This window comes from Puma concolor, chromosome A3 (genome assembly GCF_028749965.1).
Source record: "Puma concolor isolate L17-30 chromosome A3, mPumCon1.1.hap2, whole genome shotgun sequence".
NCBI classification, from domain to species: Eukaryota; Metazoa; Chordata; class Mammalia; order Carnivora; family Felidae; genus Puma; species Puma concolor.
Window position 1 is genome coordinate 22,614,895 of NC_141669.1, and position 21,633 is coordinate 22,636,527.

General features: G+C 38.3%; 1 protein-coding gene across 4 annotated transcripts in view; it reads left to right on the plus strand.

The window, feature by feature from the left end:
- BABAM2 (BRISC and BRCA1 A complex member 2) overlaps positions 1-21,633 on the plus strand; it is a 403,301-nt gene that overhangs the window by 21,602 nt on the left and 360,066 nt on the right. The gene's annotated exons all lie outside the window — the stretch shown is intronic.

The window sequence follows — 21,633 nt, forward strand, 5'->3', positions numbered from 1 at the left end:
CGCCACCCAGGCGCCCCCACAATGTTTTTACTTTTGATGAAGTATATGTGGTATAAGAGTTCGACTTTTTTTTTTTTTTTTTTTTGCGTGTGGATATCCAGTTTTCACAACACTATTTGTTGAAAAGACAATCTTTCCCTCCATTAAATGGGTTTGGCACTATTGCTGAAATTATTTGACCATATATTTGAGGGTTTATTTGTGGGATCTGTATTCTATTCACTTGGTCTGTATGTCTGTCTTTATGCCAGTACCACATTCTTCTGTTTAGCTTTGTAGTAAGTTTTGAAATTGGGAAGTTTGAGACCTCCACCATTGTTCTTTTTTTTGCAAGATTGCTTTGGCTCTTCAGTATTCAGGATCCCTTGAGCTTCCATATGGATTTTAGGATGGCTTTTTCCGTTTCTGCAAAGATTGTTGTAGAGATTTTGATAGGGATTGCTTTGAATTGATAGATTGTTTTTGGGTGGTATCGACATTTGAACAGTATTGAGTCATCAGTGAACACAGGATGTCTTCCCATTTATCTGTGTCCTCTTTAATTTCTTTTGGCAATATTTTGTAGGTTTGAGTACAGTAGTCCCTCCTTTTCTGTGGTTTTGCTTTTCATGGTTTCAGTTACCCATGGTCAAGTATGGTCCAGAAGCAGGTGGTCCTCCTCCTGACACATCATCAGAAGGTCAGTAGTAGCCTAATGCTACCTCATGATGCCTACCTCCTTCACCTCCCTTCATCTCATCGTGCAGGCATTTTATCATCTCCCATGGTCACAAGAAGAGTGAGTACAGTATAGTAAGATACTACGAGAGAGAGAGAGACCACATTCGCATAACTTTTATTATAGTATACCATTACAATTGTTCCATTTACTTAATAGTTGTTGTTGTTAATCTCTTACTGTGCCTACTTTATAAACTAAACTTTATCATAGGTATGTATAGGGAAAAACAGAATATACATAGGGTTTGGTACTGTCTGCGGTTTTAGGCATCTGTTGGGGGTCTTGGAATGTGTTTCCTGTGGATAAGTGGGGGACTGCTATATTCAACCCTTGCCTCCTTCGTTAAGTTTATTCCTAAGTATTTTATTCTTTTTAATACTATTATAAATGGGATTGTTTTTTATAATTTCCTTTCCAGATTGTCCATTGTTAGGGTATAAAAATGCAGCTGATTTTTGCATGATCATGTATCCTGCAATTTTGCTGAACTTATTAGTTCTAATAGTTGTGTGTGCGTGTGTGTGTGTGTGTGTGTGTGTGTGTGTGTGTGTGTAATCTTCAGGATTTTCTATATATAAGATCATGTCCTCTGCAAACATATTTTTTCTTCTTCCTTTTGGATGCCTTTTATTTCTTTTTCTTGCCTCATTGGTCTGGTTAGGAGTTCTAGAACCGTTTTAAGTAGAAATGGTGAAAGCGGGCATTCTTGTCTTATTCCTGACCTTAGAGAAGAGGCTAGCAATCTTTCACATTTGAGTTTTTTTTCCCCCCCAATTCATGCTTTGATTTAAGCCTTTGGCTGAGGAGGCAAACTAGTTAAGTGAGAAAAGTTAAAATAGTACTGCAATTGTGAACTTATTTTTGAACTGTAAATTCTTATGAAATTAGCTTCTGTAAAGGAGGCTGCCCAAAGGTTTAAGCCAGAATAAATGGGTGGAGCACCTTCATGGTTTTAGAAAAAGTTGAGGGTCTTAAAAGTCAAAGAGGTTTTTTTACCTTTTCAGGCCGTGCAAGCACATAGATTTGCATTTACACTTTATTTTTACCCTTATACTGTAAATATATCTGAATATATACTGTTTGGTGTAGGGCTGAGGGAATAGCAGTTGGGGAGAACAGAGGGAACCAATATCTGTAGACAGTTTGGGGTATATGTTAGTTGCTTTTATTGGGCTTCTGCCTGTAAAGTAATCACAATAATGACAGCAGTAACAGCTACTGCACCAGATCCTGCCCCAGCCATATTAGACATATTACCTCCTAAAGCCTCTCATTACTATATGAGGTGTAGTCTTTAGTATCGTCTTGTTACAGGCGAGGAATCAGTCCTCAGAGGTCAAGGTGAGGGTCCTAAGCTATCATGTGGCAGTGCCAGGGTTTGAAACCAAACCTGATTGTATAGCTCTGCAACTTTCCCCTAATTTGTTGTTTTTGTTTTGTTTGTTTGATTTTAATTCTGCAACCATATCTTAAGCTTCTTTATTTTTTAAAGTTTTTTTTAAAGATTATTTATTTTTGAGAGAGAGAGAGAGCGAGAGAGAGCAAGTGCACGTGAGCATGAGGGGGAGGGACAGAGATACAGGAAGAAAGAGAATCCCAAGTAGGCTCCATGCTGTCATCACAGAGCCCGACATGGAGCTTGATCCCATGAACCCTGAGATCGTGACCTGAGCCAAAACCAAGAGTTGGACGCTTTGCTGACTGAGCCATCCAGGCATCCCTTAAGCTCCTTTAAATACGGACCTACAGGTGTCTGGATGGCTCAGTCAGTTGAGCGTCTGACTTAAGCTCAGATCATGATCTCACGGTTCTTGAGTTTGGGCCCTGCGTTGGGCTCTGTGCTGACAGTTCAGAGCCTGGAGCCTGCTTGATTCTGTGTCTCCTTGTCTGTCTTTCTCTCTGCCCCTTCCCCACTCACACTGTTTCTCTGTCTCTTAAAAATAAATAAACGTTAAAAAAATTTAAATATAGGCCTAGACTCATCGTTGTCAGTACAAGGAAAGTGCTGATCATCTAATACATTAAGGTAGAATCCTTCACATATATTTTTTGGTTGGTTAATTTGATCTCTGAGATGCTGATATCACTTCTCTGGCCAGCCTCTCTCTTAGCACCATCTCTTTGTGCTTGATTTTCTTTAAAGGCAAGAGAGGGCTGTGCTGAAATTGAGCCAGGACTTTGTATCATTAACACCCCTTTAAAGGGAGAGGAGAGCCGTTTATGGGTAGATCTTCTACCCAGAGTAGAAGCCTTTTAATTGAGAATTAGTGACCATTAAATATTACTCATTTTTACTATTACTGTGTTAGTGCATAGATCATGCTGACATTTGGTTAACTCAAGCAACTCTATATTAAGCAGTAAGAACAATAATAGTTATTGTCGTGCATAATGCTATCATTGTAATATGATTGCTTTGAAAGATATTATCACATTTGATCCTAAGCAGATGAGATAGCTGAGACTCAAGTAAGTTAAGTGACTTGTTCAGGGTTGCCTTGCTAGACCATTCCATCAAAAGCAGGGCTCTCATGTTTTTCTCCATCTCAGGATCTGTCCTTTTGTCGCATATACATACATACATGCAGATGTATATATTTGTTTGTTTCCTCAAAGAAGGCAGGGGCCCCATCTGACATCACAGCTGTATCTTTAGTGCCTCGCATAGAACCTGGTACATAGTAGAAGCACAGTAAGCATAAAGCTGGGAATCTGGAAGTAGATTGTATGGTTCCAAGTTCAGGGCTGTATCACAGTTGTCTTTTGGGGTTAAAAAAAATTAGAGGGCACCAGGGAAAAAAAGACGTGGTTAGATGTTGCTACTCCCTTAACTTGGACATTAAATGTTTAAACTCATTCATTAAAAACATCTTTTTACGGGGCACGTGGGTGGCTCAGTCATTCAAGCATCTGACTTTGGCTCAGGTCATGATCTCACGGTTTGTGAGTTCCAGCCCTGCGTTGGGTTTGCTGCTGTCAGCCCAGAGCCAGCTTCAGGACCCTCTGCCCGCCCCCTCCCTCCCCTGCTCACACACACTCTCTCAAAGAATAAAAAAATAAAACCGACAAAAACCTCTTTACCTTTTTATTGAAGTAGAGTATATGTTTATTATTTTTTTTAAAGTTTATTTATTTGGGAGAGAGAGAGTGAGCGAGAGAGAGTGCCCAGGTGTGTGCATGTGCACAGGGGAGGGGCAGAGAGAGGGAGAGAAGGAGGCCCAAGTAGGCTCTGCACTGTTAGTGCGCGGAGTCCAACACAGGCCTGAACCCACGAACCCTGTGAGTTCATGACTTGAGCCAAAATCAAGAGTCAGATGCTTAACCGACTGAGCCACCTAGGCGCCTTTGGAAGTATAGTATACATTTAGAAAAGTGCACCCAATCATATGTATATTATTCAGAGGATTTCCAGAAACTGAATCCATTTGTGTAATTGGGACCTAAAAAAACCTGAACGTTATTAGCACCTCACACATCCTCCGGTGCTCTCCCCTTCCCATCACACACGCACAGAGTAACCACCATCCTGCCTTCTAAAAGCAGAAGTTGGGTTTTCCTTTTTAAAAAAAACTTAACATAAGTGGAATTTGTAACCCACAAACTGGCATTTTGTGTCTGGCTTCTTTGGTTCCGGCATTGTGTTTGTGAATTTCTGTATTGTTGCGGATATATTCATTTTCCTGGCTGAGCAAGGACTGTTCCATTATGTGAACATACCAGTTTGTCTGTTGTGCTGTTGAAAGACATTTGGGTAATTCCGACTTTTTGTCTAATATGAACAGTGCTGCTGTGAATATTCTAGTACATGTCTTTTGGTGAATGTTATGTATACGTGTCCGAACCCTCTGGATTTTAAATTAAGAATAGGATAAATAAATATTTAAAAATTATTTTAGTTCCATATTGTAATTAAAGGAGAAAGCTGAGGATGGAAGACAGAAGAGGGTAAAGAGGGATAGAAGGGAGGCAGAAGGACAGTGTGACGGGGAGATACAATTAAGGAAGAAGAAAAGAATATAGAGAAGAAAGGATGAAGAGAAACAGAGGCAAACATACAGCCATTGACAGGGGCCCCTAAATTCAATGTCCTAAAAAACTCTGTCCCAGTCTTGAGGATTGGCTTCAAGGTATTATCATTTCCTGAAATGTGCCTCTCTCTACACCCCATCAGCACCTCTCTGAGGCTCTCTGACTTCCAGTCTACTCATTTACCTCCGTCTGTGCGGTGGACTCAGGTCTCCAAACAGACGACAATTGTATATACTTTGTTCTTTTTTTTTCTTAAAATTTTTAATGTTTATTTTATTTTTGAAAGAGAGACAGAGCATGAGCAGGGGAGGGGCAGAGAGAGAGGGAGACACAGAATCTGAAGCAGGCTCCAGGCTCTAAGCTGTCAGCACAGAGCCGGACGTGGGGCTTGAACCCACGAACCGTGAGATCATGACCCGAGCCGAAGTCGGATGCTTAACTGACTGAGCCACCCAGGCTCCCATGTACTTTTTTCTATAAAGAAATGAGCAGTAAATGAATGTAGCTTTTGTGAATAGTATAAAGCTCTTTTTTCATAGGCTGTCTTTGCCCTTAGTAGATCTGTGAGGAATATTTTTATAACCTCTCCTTAAAAATTGTTTTAAACACATGAGACAACATAAGTCTCAGAGAGACTGAGCATCTCATCCAGGGTTACTTAGCTGACAAGTGGTGGAGGCCAGGACTGGATCCCAGGACTGGATCCCAAGTCTATTCTACCAGACGTTATGTATTTTTTCTAGAGGGCATTGGCCAGGAAAAGATAGGAGTCACTTGTTAATACAGTATACTGTGGAATGGGTTTTCTAGCCATGTTTATGCAACATCTTTAGATACGGACATAAAAAAAGCCTCGGTTACTGGCTAGAATTCAGACAGAAATTTGTTAGGCGATTGAGACTAAAACTTAAACATCAGGAATAGTTCAGTTTTAGAGCTCATTCAGAAAAAGTAGCTATCTAAAATAGCAGTATTTTCTAGGCAATAATTTACTACAAATGGGCTAGATCCCAGATCATTTGACAGGAGTTTGTAGATGCCTGCAAATTAAAGACTGAGGGGGAGGGAATCCAATTTCGTAGTGGGTACTGGGACAGAAATTCAACATGTATTTATTTTATGGTCTCTCACTGAATAACTCTTTGACCTAAATTATCAGACTCCATTTATATATATATTTTTTACATTATTTAAGTCATTGAAGAGTTGGAAGCTTGGATGATGTTGCAAATCTTAACTAAAAGTGTATAATTATTGGCATTGTGGAATAATTTCTTATAGCACATCACTGTGTATTTAATTTTTCCTAAGAATATTACATAATGCTTTTGTGTAATAAAAATATGTTTAGGAATTGTTTATTGGCAGGTTTTTACAAATATATTTATTAAGTCCCTCTTTATACATGTTATGTAAGAAATAAAAGAATATGTAAGTCTGAAGACAATTCTGCTGACCAAAATAGTTCAAATGGAGAATTGAAAGTATAGGGGGGTTGGCAGAATTGCTGAGATAAATTATTTTTAATTTTTTAAAAATTTTTTCAAAGTTTATTTATTTTTGAGAGACAAGAGAGCGAGTGGGGGAGGGGTAGAGAGAGAGAGACACAGAATCTGAAGTAGGCTCCAGGCTCCGATCTGTCATCACAGAGCCTGATGTGGGGCTTGAACCCATGAAGCATGAGATCATGATCTGAGCTGAAGTCGGACACTTAACTGACTGAGCCGCCCAGGTGCCCCTGAGATTGGCAGTCTTTATGCACGAGTGGAGGCCTGGCATTTAAATCTGTGCTGTACTATCTCTAGACTTTCTTAAAAATTATGACTGACTGCCATGGATTATGCCAGCTGTCATGTTGCAAGATTGGGTGACCCCTCCCAACTAGATCATCAAATTAGTTAATATCTTCTTACGAGGAATGAGTCCAAGAACATGTTGGAGCTACATCTGGGTGCAGATGAAGTAGTGTTGCAAATTCTGAGCAGTCAGATAATCTGATGATAAATTTTAAGCAGTGAACTGTGTTGATATTACTGACAATTTAGCAGAGATATCAAAAGAACACTTGAACAAATTAGTAGGGCTTGTTACTGTGATGGGGAAACCAAGGTGAATAGGGAGAATGGGGGACATCAAAGTAAAGCAATTTATCTTCCTATCCAAGGACCTTCAGCATTTAAAGGATCTTTTGAGAAGTTTTCTCAAATCGCCTATGGTGAAAGATAAGAGTTTAAAGATTTTTTGAGTCTGTAACCAACTGATACTTTTGTAAAATATAATAGAAATGAATTACTAGAAAAATGAAGTAAAAAAGACATGAGGTACAAGGCCGGGTTTTTTTTTTTTTTAAATTTTTTTTTTAACGTTTATTTATTTTTTTGGGACAGAGAGAGACAGACCATGAATGGGGGAGGGGCAGAGAGAGAGGGAGACACAGAATCAGAAACAGGCTCCAGGCTCTGAGCCATCAGCCCAGAGCCCGACGCGGGGCTCGAACTCATGGACCGCGAGATCGTGACCTGGCTGAAGTCGGACGCTTAACCGACTGCGCCACCCAGGCGCCCCAAGGCCGGGTTTTAAAATACTGGATTCATCAGACTTAGTACTGGTCTTACATATTGCTGTGAAAGTTTCTTATTCTCAGCTTCTCTGTTTATCTTATTACAGATTACTAACAGTTTATAGTGTAGCACTAGCCCATGAATCCTACTTTGAGCGGCATTGTTCTAGAAGGATTTCTGCATTCTAACAATCCAGAAGTTGGCCTTCGTGGAATTCTGTTTGAGAGTAGAGATAGTTACATTATTTAAGTCATTGAAGACTTAAATAATCACTAGTACATTAGTGATAAGTAATTCCTAACTATACATTAGATAATCTAGGCTATTGCTGTTTTTTTTCTTTTTAAACAAATATGGTAGAACAAATATGGTGGATGGTTGTAAGAATGAAGACTTCTCTCAAAATTACTAAACTTTTCAGTTAGTTGGGACAGTAAAAACTGAGAGAGCATCATTGCTTTGTTTATGTAATTTGCTTGTATTATTTATTTTTGAGAGAGAGAGAGAGAGAGAGAGAGAGAGCACGAGCAGGGGAGGGACAGAGAGAAAGGGAGACACAGAATTGGAAGCAGGCTCCAGGCTCTGAGCTGTCAGCACAGAGCCTGACTTGGGGCTTGAACCCACAAACTGTGAGATCATGACCTGAGCCGAAGTCGGAGGCTTAACTGACTGAACCACCCAGGCGCTCCTATTCACGCACTTTTTAAAGTTCAAACATTGTTTTGCTATTTGCTTATTAGAGTTGTATGTAGATTTATATTTTCTAAGTTGGTGAGCATCTTATATCAGGTCAGTGACTTGGGTGGCATTTCAGTTTTCCTGAAATTGTAACTGATGAAGATTTAGTGACTGTGCTAGGCACATTAGGTCAACTTTTCTTAGGTTGTTTTTGTTAAAATGTTGTCACCTGCCCTTTCAAGTTGGTTTTATGTAGTTCATGGTAGAGTTCATTTCTTTTTAAAAATTTAATAAAGAATTGGTGTTGGCTTTAGAATTCATATTATAGTATAATGTTGTCTTAATCTAGTTGAGGATTATAGAATTTCAGGATTAGAGGCATTAAACTCTAACGACTACCATGTGTTAAATGAACCCCTTTTAGGCTTCCCTGACAAGTGACTGTTGAGGCTGCTCCAGAGTATCTTGTCCCAGGGAAGCCCCCTGAAGCCCAAGGCTGCTCGTTGGGCCACTGATACTGTTAGAAACGGCTTTCCTATGTTGACTGAAACCTTATTGTGTCACTTCTACCTCGTGGTGCGATGTAGAACAAGCTTAATCAATCCCCCTTGTGATAACACTTCAGTAAATAAAGATAGCTATCGTCTTGTATTTTTCTCTTCCGCAGGCTAACATGGAGTCTTTGCTTATAACCATGTAGTTTGTGTCCTTTCAACATCCCTGCTGGCTTCTCAGTGAGATCCAGTCAGTCTCTGTCCTTCTTAAAGTGTAACACCTAGAACTGAATGAAGTGAAAAGAAAGAATAAATAAAAAAGGAGAGGATCTGTATGGTTTACTTGCAGAAATGTTAGTAATCAGAAAAGCAAATAGCAGGCTACTGCGTATATTCTGGAAAAAAAGAATAAAGAACATTTCCCATTACATGCAAAAAAAAAAAATCTAGAATTCTACGTATTTTGTAGAAGATCCCAAGAACAAATTAGATTGAGAGTATCATTTTAAAGAACAATAAGCTTTATGCCAGCTCACCATCACAAAACATTGACCTGCTTCCAGTCTCTTCTTGCCCTGTCTCACACTTGGATAACCCATTGTGATACTATTCTCTTTGTTCTCCTGGGGGTCTCCTGCTCTGTAACATGAGGAGCATTATCAGCTCCATTAGATTTGCTTTAGAACCTAGAAAAATCATTTTACTGCCAGATTCAGTCTCTTATTGGTTGGACTACCTCTGAGAATTTTTGTCTGTGGAATGAAGAAGGTATAGTAGTATGGTGAGGGGGTCAATTGAAGTTCTTTTTGTTTTTTTTTAATATTGGAAATTATTGCCCAAGTGAATTAAGGGTTTCATGAACATAGTATTTGAGATGGACTCTCCATCATATTTTTGACTTTGCAATTTATGCTTTTGAATAATCATAATAGAACGTACTTACTATGTGCTAGGCACTCTTCTAAATACTTTATGTGTACCAAGTCACTGGATCCTTATAACAACTCCATGAAGTGGGGCTGTTACCTCCATTTTGTGGATGAGGAAACCAAAGAAGAGACAATTTATTTGCCTTGCACAAGGCTAGAAAATTCATAGTGTATAACAATAGTATCTCAAGGAGCAATCGAAGAAAAAAATCCCCCCAAACCATTGAAAAACCGAAAATACATGGATACATTTATTTAAAATTTTTTTTTAACGTTTATTTATTTTTGAGACAGAGAGAGACAGAGCATGAACGGGGGAGGGGCAGAGAGAGAGGGAGACACAGAATCGGAAACAGGCTCCAGGCGCTGAGCTGTCAGCACAGAGCCCGACACGGGGCTCGAACTCACGGACCGTGAGATCATGACCTGAGCCGAAGTCAGACGCTTAACCGACCAAGCCACCCAGGCGCCCCGGATACGTTTATTTATCCCATTACCCTGTAGTTCCAGGTATGCTCATGTAGCAGATGTCCTTTCGTAATCACTTAAGTAGAAAAATTTGAGGATTTCAAAAATGTTTCTTCCATCTTTAGACAGCACCTTTCACCAAAAGGAAAGAGAATCTATTAATTCCCTTCTTCCCTTCTTTTCCACTCCTCCATTCTCTCTTTCCCATTTTACCTCCACCTTCTCATGTTTCCACTACAGCTCATTCTTCCACTTTTTTTCTTCTTCTCCCTGTTCTTTCCCTCCACCTCTACCAGTTTTCCATCTACTCTTTTCTGTGCCCTGTGCCTTTGTACTGTTCATATTCACTCGAATATATTTTTCGTAAGAAAAGCATATGCTGATGGGCAGCTTAGTCCATTAAGTGTCTGACTTTGGCTCAGGTCAGGATCTTGCCGTCTGTGGGTTCCAGCCCCGCTTTGGGCTCTGTACTGACAGGTCAGAGCCTGGAGCCTGCTTTGGCCCCTCTCCTGCTTGTGCTCTGTCTCTGTTCCTCAAAAGTAAACATTAAGCAAATTTAAAAAAGGAAAAAAGAAAAGCATACAACTGAGCTTTTAGTGTGAGGCATTGTGGAGGTACAAACATAAATGCAGCAAGTAACATGAAAGCCAGTAAGAGAATGATCACAGCTCTGCTAGTTCATTCCCTTGAGTGTCTGTGCTACATGCCAAGATACTTTCCAGTCCTTCCCTGTAAGGAGCAGGAATTGAGATTGGGATTTAGATATATAATATCTAAATAATATACAAGTGGTATAAAATATAAAGCTCCCAGAATGCACAGATTTGGGAATACATCCATTTAGGATATGTTTTGGGTCAAGGAATGAAAATGGTGACCTAAAAAGTTTACAGGAATATTTTTACGGAACAAATTCAAAGAGTTTAGCATAAAAATTACCTTTTATGAAATTGTGTTTCTCCTTAAATGTATAGAAATAGTATGTAAGTTGGCCTTGTCCTTGGAGATTTCTCATACTATTTATTAATGAAAGAACTAGGGGGCGCTTGGGTGGTTGTTGCTTGGGCGTCCGACTCTTGATTTCGGCGCAGGTCATAATCCCAGGGTCATGGGATCCAGCCCCATGTTGGGCTCTGTGCCACATGTGGAGCCTGCTTAAGATTCTCTCTCTCTACCTCTCTCCCTCTGCCCCTCTCCCCTGCATGCGTGTGCTCTTTCTCTTAAAAAAAAAAAAAAAAAAAAAGTAGTAAGAGTTACCAACATTCCCACAGTTGAGATAGGAATCAGTCCAGAATATTTATGTAATTTGTTTTGACTTTGACATGACCTTGGAGTGTGCTTGTCATCCCCAGCTCCACTTGTTCACCTGTACTATTTATGAGGCAGTTATCAGGTGCTGCTGTGTGCCAGGAGGTGGGCTATGGGGCACTGGATCCAAGGTTTCATATACTCTGTTTCATTACATAGCTTTCAGTCTAGCTGAGTATCTGTCTCCTTGGTTTTTGTCCCCATTTGAGGACAATTGTAGGTAAATATTTTCATTCCCCTACCTACCAGATCTAACTCATTCTTAGAGGCCAGCTGTATTCCAGTGAACCTTCCTTGATTACCCCAGCTAAAAGTGGTTTCTCCGCTCTGGCAACTTCTATTGTGCTTTTTTTCTTTAACCACTAATTTGGCAATTAATCATGTTAATTGCTTTGTGACTTGTATCTATTGTTGTCTTGAATTGTTATTTAAATTGTGCTTATTTGACTTTCATAGGTTTGATTTTTGTCTTCTGATTTATAGTTGCAGGTTCTTAAGAGTAGGGACTCCTTTCTATACTCTTATAGCAGTGATTGCTAAACTTTTTTTGATTATACACTTCAATTTAATTATGAACCCTCAATACATGCATACTTATTTAATTATAACCTATATTTATAGGTTATAAAACATATATAGGATATAAATTAAAAATCATGAGATAAGATAAATAAACAATATTGTAACAGTAATTCTTATTACATATAACAGGGTATTTTCACCTGTCATTCCTGAAAAAGAAATTTGCAAAAATATATGGATACTAATGAAAGAAGTGCAGCATTGACTGTATACACAATGCCACAAGACCAGTTTTTAATTCCACTTGGTCGTGTCAGTTTGATTTTAACCACCCTGATGGGTGTGTGGTGGGGCCTCATCGTAGATTTAAATTGCGTTTCTCTAGTGACTAATTAGGCTAAGCACCTTTTCACTTTTATTGGCCATTTGGATCCCTTTTTATGAAGTATTTCTTCAGGTCTACTAACATGTCTTTTTCCTATCAATTTATAGGAGTTCTTTATATATTTTAATATCAGTGTTATGTGTTGCGAATATCTCGTCTCACCCCATGGTTTGTCTTTTCACTCTTTAATGTTTTTTTTTGTTGTTGTTGAACAGAAAATCTGATAATAATATAATCCGATTACCCATCTTTTCTTTCATAGTAGTACTTTTGGAATTTTCATGGTTTTTTTTTTTAATGTTTATTTTTTATTTTTGAGAGAGAGATATAGTGTGAGTGGGGGAGGAGCAGAGAGAGAGGGAGACACAGAATCTGAAGCAGGCTCCAGGCTCCAGGCTCTGAGCTGTCAGCACAGAGGCTGATGCAGGGCTCGAACTTGAGAACTGTGAGATTATGACCAGAGCCAAAGTTGGACGCTTAACTGACTGAGGCACCCAGGCATCCCTGTCCACCAAGTTCTTGAACATATTCTGTTTACCCAATTAACCCTCCCCCATTTTCTTTTAAAAATATTTTGCTTTTGGGGCGCCTGGGTGGCTCAGTCGGTTGAGCGTCCGACTTCAGCTCAGGTCATGATCTCACGGTTCGTGAGTTCGAGCCCCGCGTCAGGCTCAGGGCTGATGGCTCAGAGCCTGGAGCCTGCTTCTGATTCTGTGTCTCCCTCTCTCTCTCTGCCCCTCCCCCATTCATGCTCTGTCTCTCTCTGTCTCAAAAATAAATAAATAAAAAAAAAAAAAAAAAAAATATTTTGCTTTTGCTTTTCCCCTTCAGAGCTTCAATTCACTTGGACTTGATGTTGTGAATGGTATGAGGTAGGGCTCAGGTTTCATATTTTTCCCATAAGTATGTCTAGTTGACTCAGCACCATTTATTGAAAACAGTTGCCTTTCCTTAGTGCTGTGCAGAGATGCCTCTGTCATAAATTAAGTGTCCAGATGTGTGGGAATCTGTCTCTCAACTCTATTCTTTGTCTATCTTTGTATCAATATTAATATTTTAATTACTAAGATTGATAATAATTTTTGATATTCAGTAGAATAATTTCTCCTATTAAGCTTTTTTCTTACTGTGATAAAATATACATAAAATTTATAATTTTAGCCAACTTTAAGTGTTCATCTCCGGGCATTAAGTCCATTCACATTGTTGTGTAACCATCACCATTTATCTCCAGAACTTTTCCTCTTGCAAAATCGAGACTCTGTACCCCTTAATTACCATTTCTTCCACTGTCCCTTCAGCCCTTGGCAACTACCATTCCACTTTCTGTCTCTGTGAATTTGATAACTCCAGGTACCTCACATGGATGGAATTGTACAGTGCTTGTCCTTTCGTGACCGGCTTATTTCACTTAGCATACTATCTTCACGGTTTATCCATGGTGTAGTGTGCAGCAGAATTTCTTTCTTTTTTAAGGCTATTGAATAATATCCCGTTATACATGTATGTCACATTTTGTTTATCCATTTGTCAGTCTCTGTTGACCCTGGGTTACTACCAGTTTTTGGCTATTGTGTATAATCCTATCAAGCTTTTCTTCTTCAAGAGAATATGGTCTGTTTTTGGTTCTTGGCATTCCATTTACATTTTGAAATCTACTTTCAGGTTCTGTATCAATTAAGGAGAACTGACATCTTTTTCATTATGTATCTTTTCATTTATGAACATACCTATGTTCATTTATTCGTTTTATTTTCTTCTAATAACAATTTTCTACACAGGGATCTTGCACATCTTTTGTGACACTTATTTCTATGTATTTGATAGTTTGATGTTACTTTTGATGGCATCTTTCTAAAAGTTTTTATTTTTTAACTGGCTGTTGATGGTGTGCAGATATATGTATACAGTCTACAGTTGATGTTTGTGTATGTCCTTTGTTTAGCAACTTTGCTAAGCTCACATATTTCCAATAATGCCTATGAAGGTTTCCAAAGCTTTCTGTATGCACAGTCATATTATCTTCATGCAAGTGTAGTTTTATTTCTTCCTTTCCCATATATATCCCCTTATTTCCCCGTGCTACTCTGTACTTGATAGGACTGTTGGTATAATGTTGAATTAAAGTGGTAAGAGTGGGTGTCCTTTCATTCTGTCTCAAAGGGAACAATGTAACATTTTGTTATTAAATGCAATATTGTTGCAGGTTTTTTTGTAGATGGCCTTTATCATAGTAAGGAAGCTACTTTTTATCCTTATTTGCGAAGTTTTTAAAATCATGAATGGATGTTTAATTTTATCAAACACGTATCCAGCACTAATTGAGATAATCCTATTAATTTTCTCTTTTATTCTGTTAACAGAGTGAATTAAAAGCACCTATTAGAAAAGAAGAAAGGTTGAACATTAATAAGCGAAGCATCATCTCAAAATATTAAGATTTCCCCCCCTCCTAGTTAACTGTTGAAAATAGTGGGTGAGCCTATCATTCCTACTGGAATCATATTGTACTTTAAATCACATTTTTTGTTATAGGAACACCTACTAACATTTAAAAATACTTCCTCCTTTAGAGTTGAAATCTGTCATTTACAAATGGAGATACAGCATATAAACTGGGAACAGCAACTGATGCCACATGAACTGGCAAATACATGTTTTTCTGAATATTTTAATTTTATAATTTTTAAAGCATTCTGAGCTGAGTCACATATTTTGGTGATGGCGTTTTGGAATCCTCTGCTAAGAATTGGATCCATCACTTTCTAGTAGGATCTAGAAATAGATTTCAGGCTTTAGAGACGTAGAGTGGTGTATCGGGAACATCATATGTCATCAAGCACATAGTGCCATTCTTCTGAATGATGTAAAAAATCTATCTCAGTGTAACTTTATTGCCTCCTTTTACCAATTTTAATTCATGAGTCTCCTTGTAGAAAGGCCCCAACTTGACCTGGTGAGTTTTGATGTAGTCAACTAGATGGGCCGTAATTCCCTTTTAAGGCGGAGGGTGTAAAAATCTGTGAATCAGAAGGTCACATGCCTTTGTGGATAAAATGCCTATTTTATAGGTTACTTAGTAGCTGTTCACATAGCCTGTGGCAGTCTCCTAGCTTCTTTGCTGCTGCCTTTCAGTCTGTAAACCATGATAATTTTGAAATTGCTTTGGTCTGAGTGGAATCATTGATGATAGGGTTAATTCGGGGAAAATAAATTCTGTATAATGAAAAGGTGGTGAATATGAACTAACAAGAATTCACTCTAACTTATGACTTGAGAGTCATTTACCAGGCAGTTATTGGTCTTTGAGCCTATTTTATTTCACAGTCACCTGTGATTTTAGATTGCCAGAGCTGAAGACTTCCTTCTCAGCTGATGTTGAATATTGTTGGTTAAGCACAAACGTCATTATCAAGAAAACAGGAAGCTATGTAGGAGAACGTGCCAAATGGTAAATTAATAGTGTAAAGGAAACTGACGCAGACTCAGGGAAGGAACCCTGGACTCATCTACTTTGTTCTTTTTAGGTGGCTTGGAGAGTAGAAATGGTTTAAATCATTCTTTTTTAATTTTTTTTTCCCAGAAAGCTGATCAAATAATAGGTTTAGTATTAAATTGCAAAGCATATGCTTTACTTATATTTTGCATGATCTTAAAAATGCTAATGTCTTCAAGGTTGTAGAGTATCTTTGTATAACTTTGTTAATCCAGATTAGTTGGCTGTCACTAAAATCATACAAACTGTAGGGAAATTGTCAACTTTTCCTGTTTATAGTGATACCTTAATAATTGGAGATCTCAGGGGCTATGAGCAAGTAATAAGTTAAAAAGGATTCAAATCCAAATTTACTTTCACTGTTTATTTAAAGAGTTTGCTAAATAAGTCAATAGTGTTACCATTGTAGAGCCTTTTAAAATCAATTTAGGAGGGCCTGTTCCCTCTTTTGCATCATTGATTTACATGTATATAGTTCTTATGCTAATTACTGCTAAATCATTTTCTTTTCACTAAAGCTGGTAGGGGAGAACACTGTTTTTGGCAACAGTTTGTTAGCCTTTACTTTTTATTATTTTGGGTACTTAATAAAATGGCATTTATTGACAGATTTATAATTCACATTTTTTTTTTTTTACTAATTCTGATGGTTTCCCCTTTAAATATTGAGGGATGATTTGGAGTGGTGTTTAAGAAAATGGGCCCTGGAGCCAGACATCCTGGGTTTGGATCCAAGTTCTGTCACTAACTAGCAAGATGCCCATCTTCCCTGTGCCTCAGTTGCCTCATCTGTAAAATGGAAACAATAATAGCATTTATTTCTGAAGATTGCTGTGGGTTTAAATAGTTCAATCTAATTAAATAATTTAGAATAGTACCTGCCACATAGCAAATGCTCAGCAAATGTTAGTGCCTGTTGTTATTATTTATTGTGAAAACAGTAATTTTAGGAAGTGACTTTAAATATAAATTCTGAGTTACATGTACAGCTCTTCAAAGGGAGGACCTCTTACAAATAATCACACTTTTATCTCAGAGGTGAGGATAAGAGTATCTTCTTAATTCCAGTTAAAGCATTAGTTTTTGTCACGAAAAGAGCACAAGACTGGGAGTCAGTTTATGCATTAATTCGGCAAATCTTTATCTCCATACGTAGTTGTTGGAGTATCTGCATCCTGGACACCAGCTATCTATATGCTGGAGATTTGCAGATGATTGAAGGATGCCTGTGTCAGGGAGACCAAGGTGTGGCCAGAGTGCTCTGGGAGTGCTTTCCAGTCCCAGTGCTCTCACTGAGTGACTCTGAGATCCTTGGCCTTCACTGTCATCGTCTGTAAAATGACAGTTGCTGACTTTAGTTTATGACGATAAGTCTGTACTAAAATGTCATCAGTGCTGGATGCTTAGTACTATGCTAGATGCTATACTAGGACATTTAAAAAAGTATAGAACAGTTTTAGCACCCAGAATCTTATGACATGGTTGGGAAGATAAACCACAGTTGGAAACTAGATAAATAATAATCTTGGGAATCACATGATTAGATGTAAGCTAAGAGATGGATGCGAGTATGTGGGGGTTGTTATGCTTAGCGTTTTACTGTGTGTGTAGTTAGCTGGCTATAGTTCTGTAATGAGGCACTACAGTCAACTGCCTGGCCTGATGCCTTCGGGAATTCCGACTTGGTAATTCCCACGTGCATAACCTGCAGAAGGTGGTTGTTTAACTCCCTTTGTTCTCCTGTTTGTTAAACTTTAAAATAGTGCATTCCCAGCACATTGAGGTGATTAGAATTTAGTAAAAGATACATTTTTAAGGCATAGTTCTTCATCTAAAAACTTTTTTTTTCAATATAATGCCAAGATGTTTTTTTTGTTGTTCTCATTACTGCTGTGTTCTGTGCACCTAGCACAGTGCCTGACAAATGGTAAGCACTCAGGAAATACAGTTGAGGGACAAATTTGAAATTACATTTAGTTGCCAACAATTTTTAAATCATTCAAAATTATCTTGTTATTAAAAGATACTCAGTTTGGAATACTGTTTTTTTGTTTTTACGTTTATTTGTGTTGAGGACGAAGCAGGGAGAGAGAGAGAGAGAGAGAGAGAGACAGAGACAGAGAGAGAGACAGAGAGAGCAAGCATGGGGACACAGAGAGAGAATCCCAAGCAGGCTCCACACTGTCAGCGTGGAGCCCAATGTGGGGCTTGAACCCACAGAACCGTGAGATCATGACCTGAGTCCACGTCAAGAGCAGGTCACGCAACTGACTGAGCCACACAGGCACCCCTGGAATTTTGGGTTTTAAACCTCAGATCTAACTGTTAGGACAAGTTGCCATTATAAAAATAGAATTTTAATGAAGCCAGCAGCCTTTTAGTAGCTTTTTCATATTCCTAAAAGGAAATGATTTTCTAGATGAATGAACTTCTCCACTGTATTAGTTATCTGTTACTGACATCTGACTGCAACATCCTGCAGGACTCTATGCAACAGCTGCCTAGCCAGGCCATTCCTAAAACCTGACACAGAGAAACTGTGAGGGATAATAAATATTAGCAGTGTGAAGTTTTGTGATATCATAATATAAAGACTTTCATATCTATTTTACTTGAAGACTGTTCATCAGTAGATACCCTGCAGTTTTTCAAATATAAAAAGGATCTACTTTTTAAAATATTTATGTAATTATAAAATAGTTCATGTTCATCACAAAAATCAAAATAATGCAGAAAGGTAATCAAAGTTGTAAAAATTACTCCAAATCCTGCCACATTTTGGTGTCTCTCCTGAAATCTGTTTCTATGTGTAGACATACATACACATAGGTCTGTCTTTTCCATAAGTGGAAGCATACTATTCATGTGTGTTTTTCCATCTTTTTAAACTCATGCCCTTGTTTGAGTAACAGAAAAGCTAATGCCCTCCTTGAATGCGATTTGAAATTTCATAGTAAATTAAGTAACATGACCAAAACTGATTTTAGACAGAGGTAATTTAAGAAAGGGAAATATTTTTAGTTTAATCTTAAAAGAACTCTCAGGTAACATGACCTTGACTTGTTTTCCATAAAGCTGTTGATCCTAGGTAAGTTGGAAGATAGGGCACAGTAGATATTTTAAATAATTTGCTCAACATTTCGTTGGAGAAACTGAGCACTGTTGAGGAGAGAGGCCTGGTAACGACAGCTTAGTCTTCCCCTGTTGCCTTGAATGGTTAAGTTCTTGGCCCACATTTGTATATTCCTCTTAGCAAAGCAGAAACCCTGCAGTTCACTGGAGATTAACCATTTTAACTTGGGAATGCTCTTTGGGGAGTGTGACCCCTGCCCTCGTCCCCACTCCAAGTAAGTGATTTTTCCGACAATATACAGCACTCTAAAATGAGTTTTGGCAAATTTTTCTTCTGTCTTTTCCGTGATGTTTCCATGGCCCTTATGGATTGGCTAGCCCCCCCCCCCCCCCCCCCCGTTACTCAGGCTGTTTCTGCATATGATTTGGCTGTTGTCTCACACTGTACACTCTCGATTCCCCTTCTTCCTAAACTTGCTCTCCTTCTAGTCGTCCCTAGTCAGTAAATCCATGCCTCCATTGACACCGTGGCTCCCCTAGTCCAAGTATCATCTTTCTTTCCTGAAGTTGGTTTCTGTTTGACTTCTTTACAGTCTCTTTTTCCACACAGTAGACAGGATGATCTCTTAAAAAGCATAGAATCAGATAATATTACTCTTCTTAAAACCCTCCTTTGAGCTTGGAATAAAACCTGAATTAATTGCCACCACCTACAAGGCTCTGCGCGATCTGTCCCTTGCTTACCCCTGTCCTAATCTTTCTCTGTTCTCTCCCTCATTCACTCTGCTCTGGCTGCATCGCCCAGACATGTCAAGATTTCTTCCCCCAGATATATGCAGCTCGTTCCTGCCTTCACGCCTTTGCACCAGCTGCTTCCCCTGCCTGGAGTGCTCTGCCCCAGAACTCGCCTGGGTAGGCCCTAAGCCCGCGGTGTCCTGCAGGTTTCGGATTTCACCTCCTCCGAGGTCTTCCCCAGTCTTCCAGCGTAATGTAGCCCCCGATTCGCTGCCACGCTACTTTATTTCCTTCATAACATGTAGCAGTTTCGAACCATCTTTATATCTTTCTCTCTTGTTTATCGCTTCTTTTTCTTTTGCCAGAATTTTAAGTTCCATGGGACTGTAGATCTTGTCTGCCTTGTCCACCCTGTATTCCTAACACATAGAACAATGCTCAGTAAATCTTACCTAAGTAAAAAAAACAAAACAAAAAAAAAAACAAATGGGGAGGGAATCACTCAGATGGAGAAATGTGCTTTTTAACACCCTAGGGTGGCTGGAGCCAAGCTGTTCACGTAGGAAGGGAAGAAGGAGGGACAGAGCACAAAGCACTGTTTTAGCCCGAGTTAAAGCATAAAGTAAATAATACAAAATGTGGCCCAACAGTGAATGTAACAATTGAGAAACTAATTTCACGTTGAAGAAGGACTAGTTATTCAGACAATCTAGAATCCGATTAATCCTCAGGATTTCCTGTGCTGTTAATAACTTCAGTTGCTAGGCTATATAAGATAATATAAGATATTTTGATCTAATATAAGATAATTTGATCTTCATGCCTCAAAGAGGCATTGATTGTGAATGTTTATTATATTTTGTTATTTATTAAAAAATAATTTTAAGGCATCGTTCATGGAATATGTGCAAGAGAAGAAATTCTTAGTGTTGCTTGTAGGACCAATTCTGTCATTAGACTATATTTTGTAATGCTTTAATTTATGTGTTTTCCATAAGTTTTCAAATAACTGCTGTGCTATGGTCTAGAAAAGATTGTACTGTAAGGGAAATATTTTAGTACCTTTAATAAAATATACTCTGGAGATTTTTTTTTTTTAAATTGAACAGTAAAGGAAAATGTGTTCTTAAAACCTATAAGAAATTAAAATCGTTTTACTCTGCAATTACTAGTTTAGCTTTGTTGTTTAGTTTATAAACTGTTGTTTTTTGTTGTCCCCTAAAGATAAGAGGAGAAATCAACCTAGTGATTTATGATTAAATACATCTGAGTTAAGCTTTCTGTCTGGTTCTTTTCTCTGTTTACATTTTGGGAAAAAGTTATGGTAAATCTAATATGAGATCTGAGTTAGCTTTTTTAGAGTCCACTTTTCTCAAATTTATTTTCACATGACTGTTGCCTTCAAAGTTGCCATCCAGGGAAGTTGTACATTTATTCCAACAATGCTTCCATTCCTTAAAATAACTCTTTTCAGAGATGCTTCATAGTCAGTTTTGGAATTATGAAAGAAACTTAGCATTTTTTGCTTTATTTTATTATTGAAAAACCTCAACTTTTAAAACTAAATGAAGACATATAATTTCCTCAGTTGACTTTGTATTAATATTAATTAATGAAGCCAGTGCTGCTGTCATGCAGTTGAAGTTATGACCTGTGAGATCATGAACGATATCTTGTAAATTTGTTTAAAGAACGAAGAACATTGTTTAACTTTGTGAAGTAATAGATTGAAAAGAAACCAAACACCTGAGTGACCAGTTCACCTCCTTTTAAATTTACACTTTATCTGAAACTGAGGGCAGTGCCTTGTGCCCCTCTGTAGAGGGAAGACAAGGGGGTGCCAAATCTGAGAGGAAGCACCTCCCCTTTGGGGAGAAAGAGGAAATGACCTGGTGTCAGGAAAAAAGGCCAAAGTGGGCTCTTTTTAGTACTGAGTGAAATCTAAGAGTCTATATTTAAAATCTGCCCCTAAAACTACTCTTCTTTTACAATTCTTGGCATCAAAGAGTACAGACCTGTTTTGGAAGATACACCTACTTTGAAAGCCCAGATACACGTATTTGAGAGGAGTAGCTGGAGCTTTGTTGGTGTTTGTTGTTAGAAGGCATTTAAGTTCTACTGTGAGATAAACGGATCATGTGTTTCAGGGCAGGTCTTAATGTCTTGGCCTCTGTGACCATCAAGGGCTTTTATTTTGTTTTATAAGCCAGTGCTTTAATCTTTTATCTATAAAGA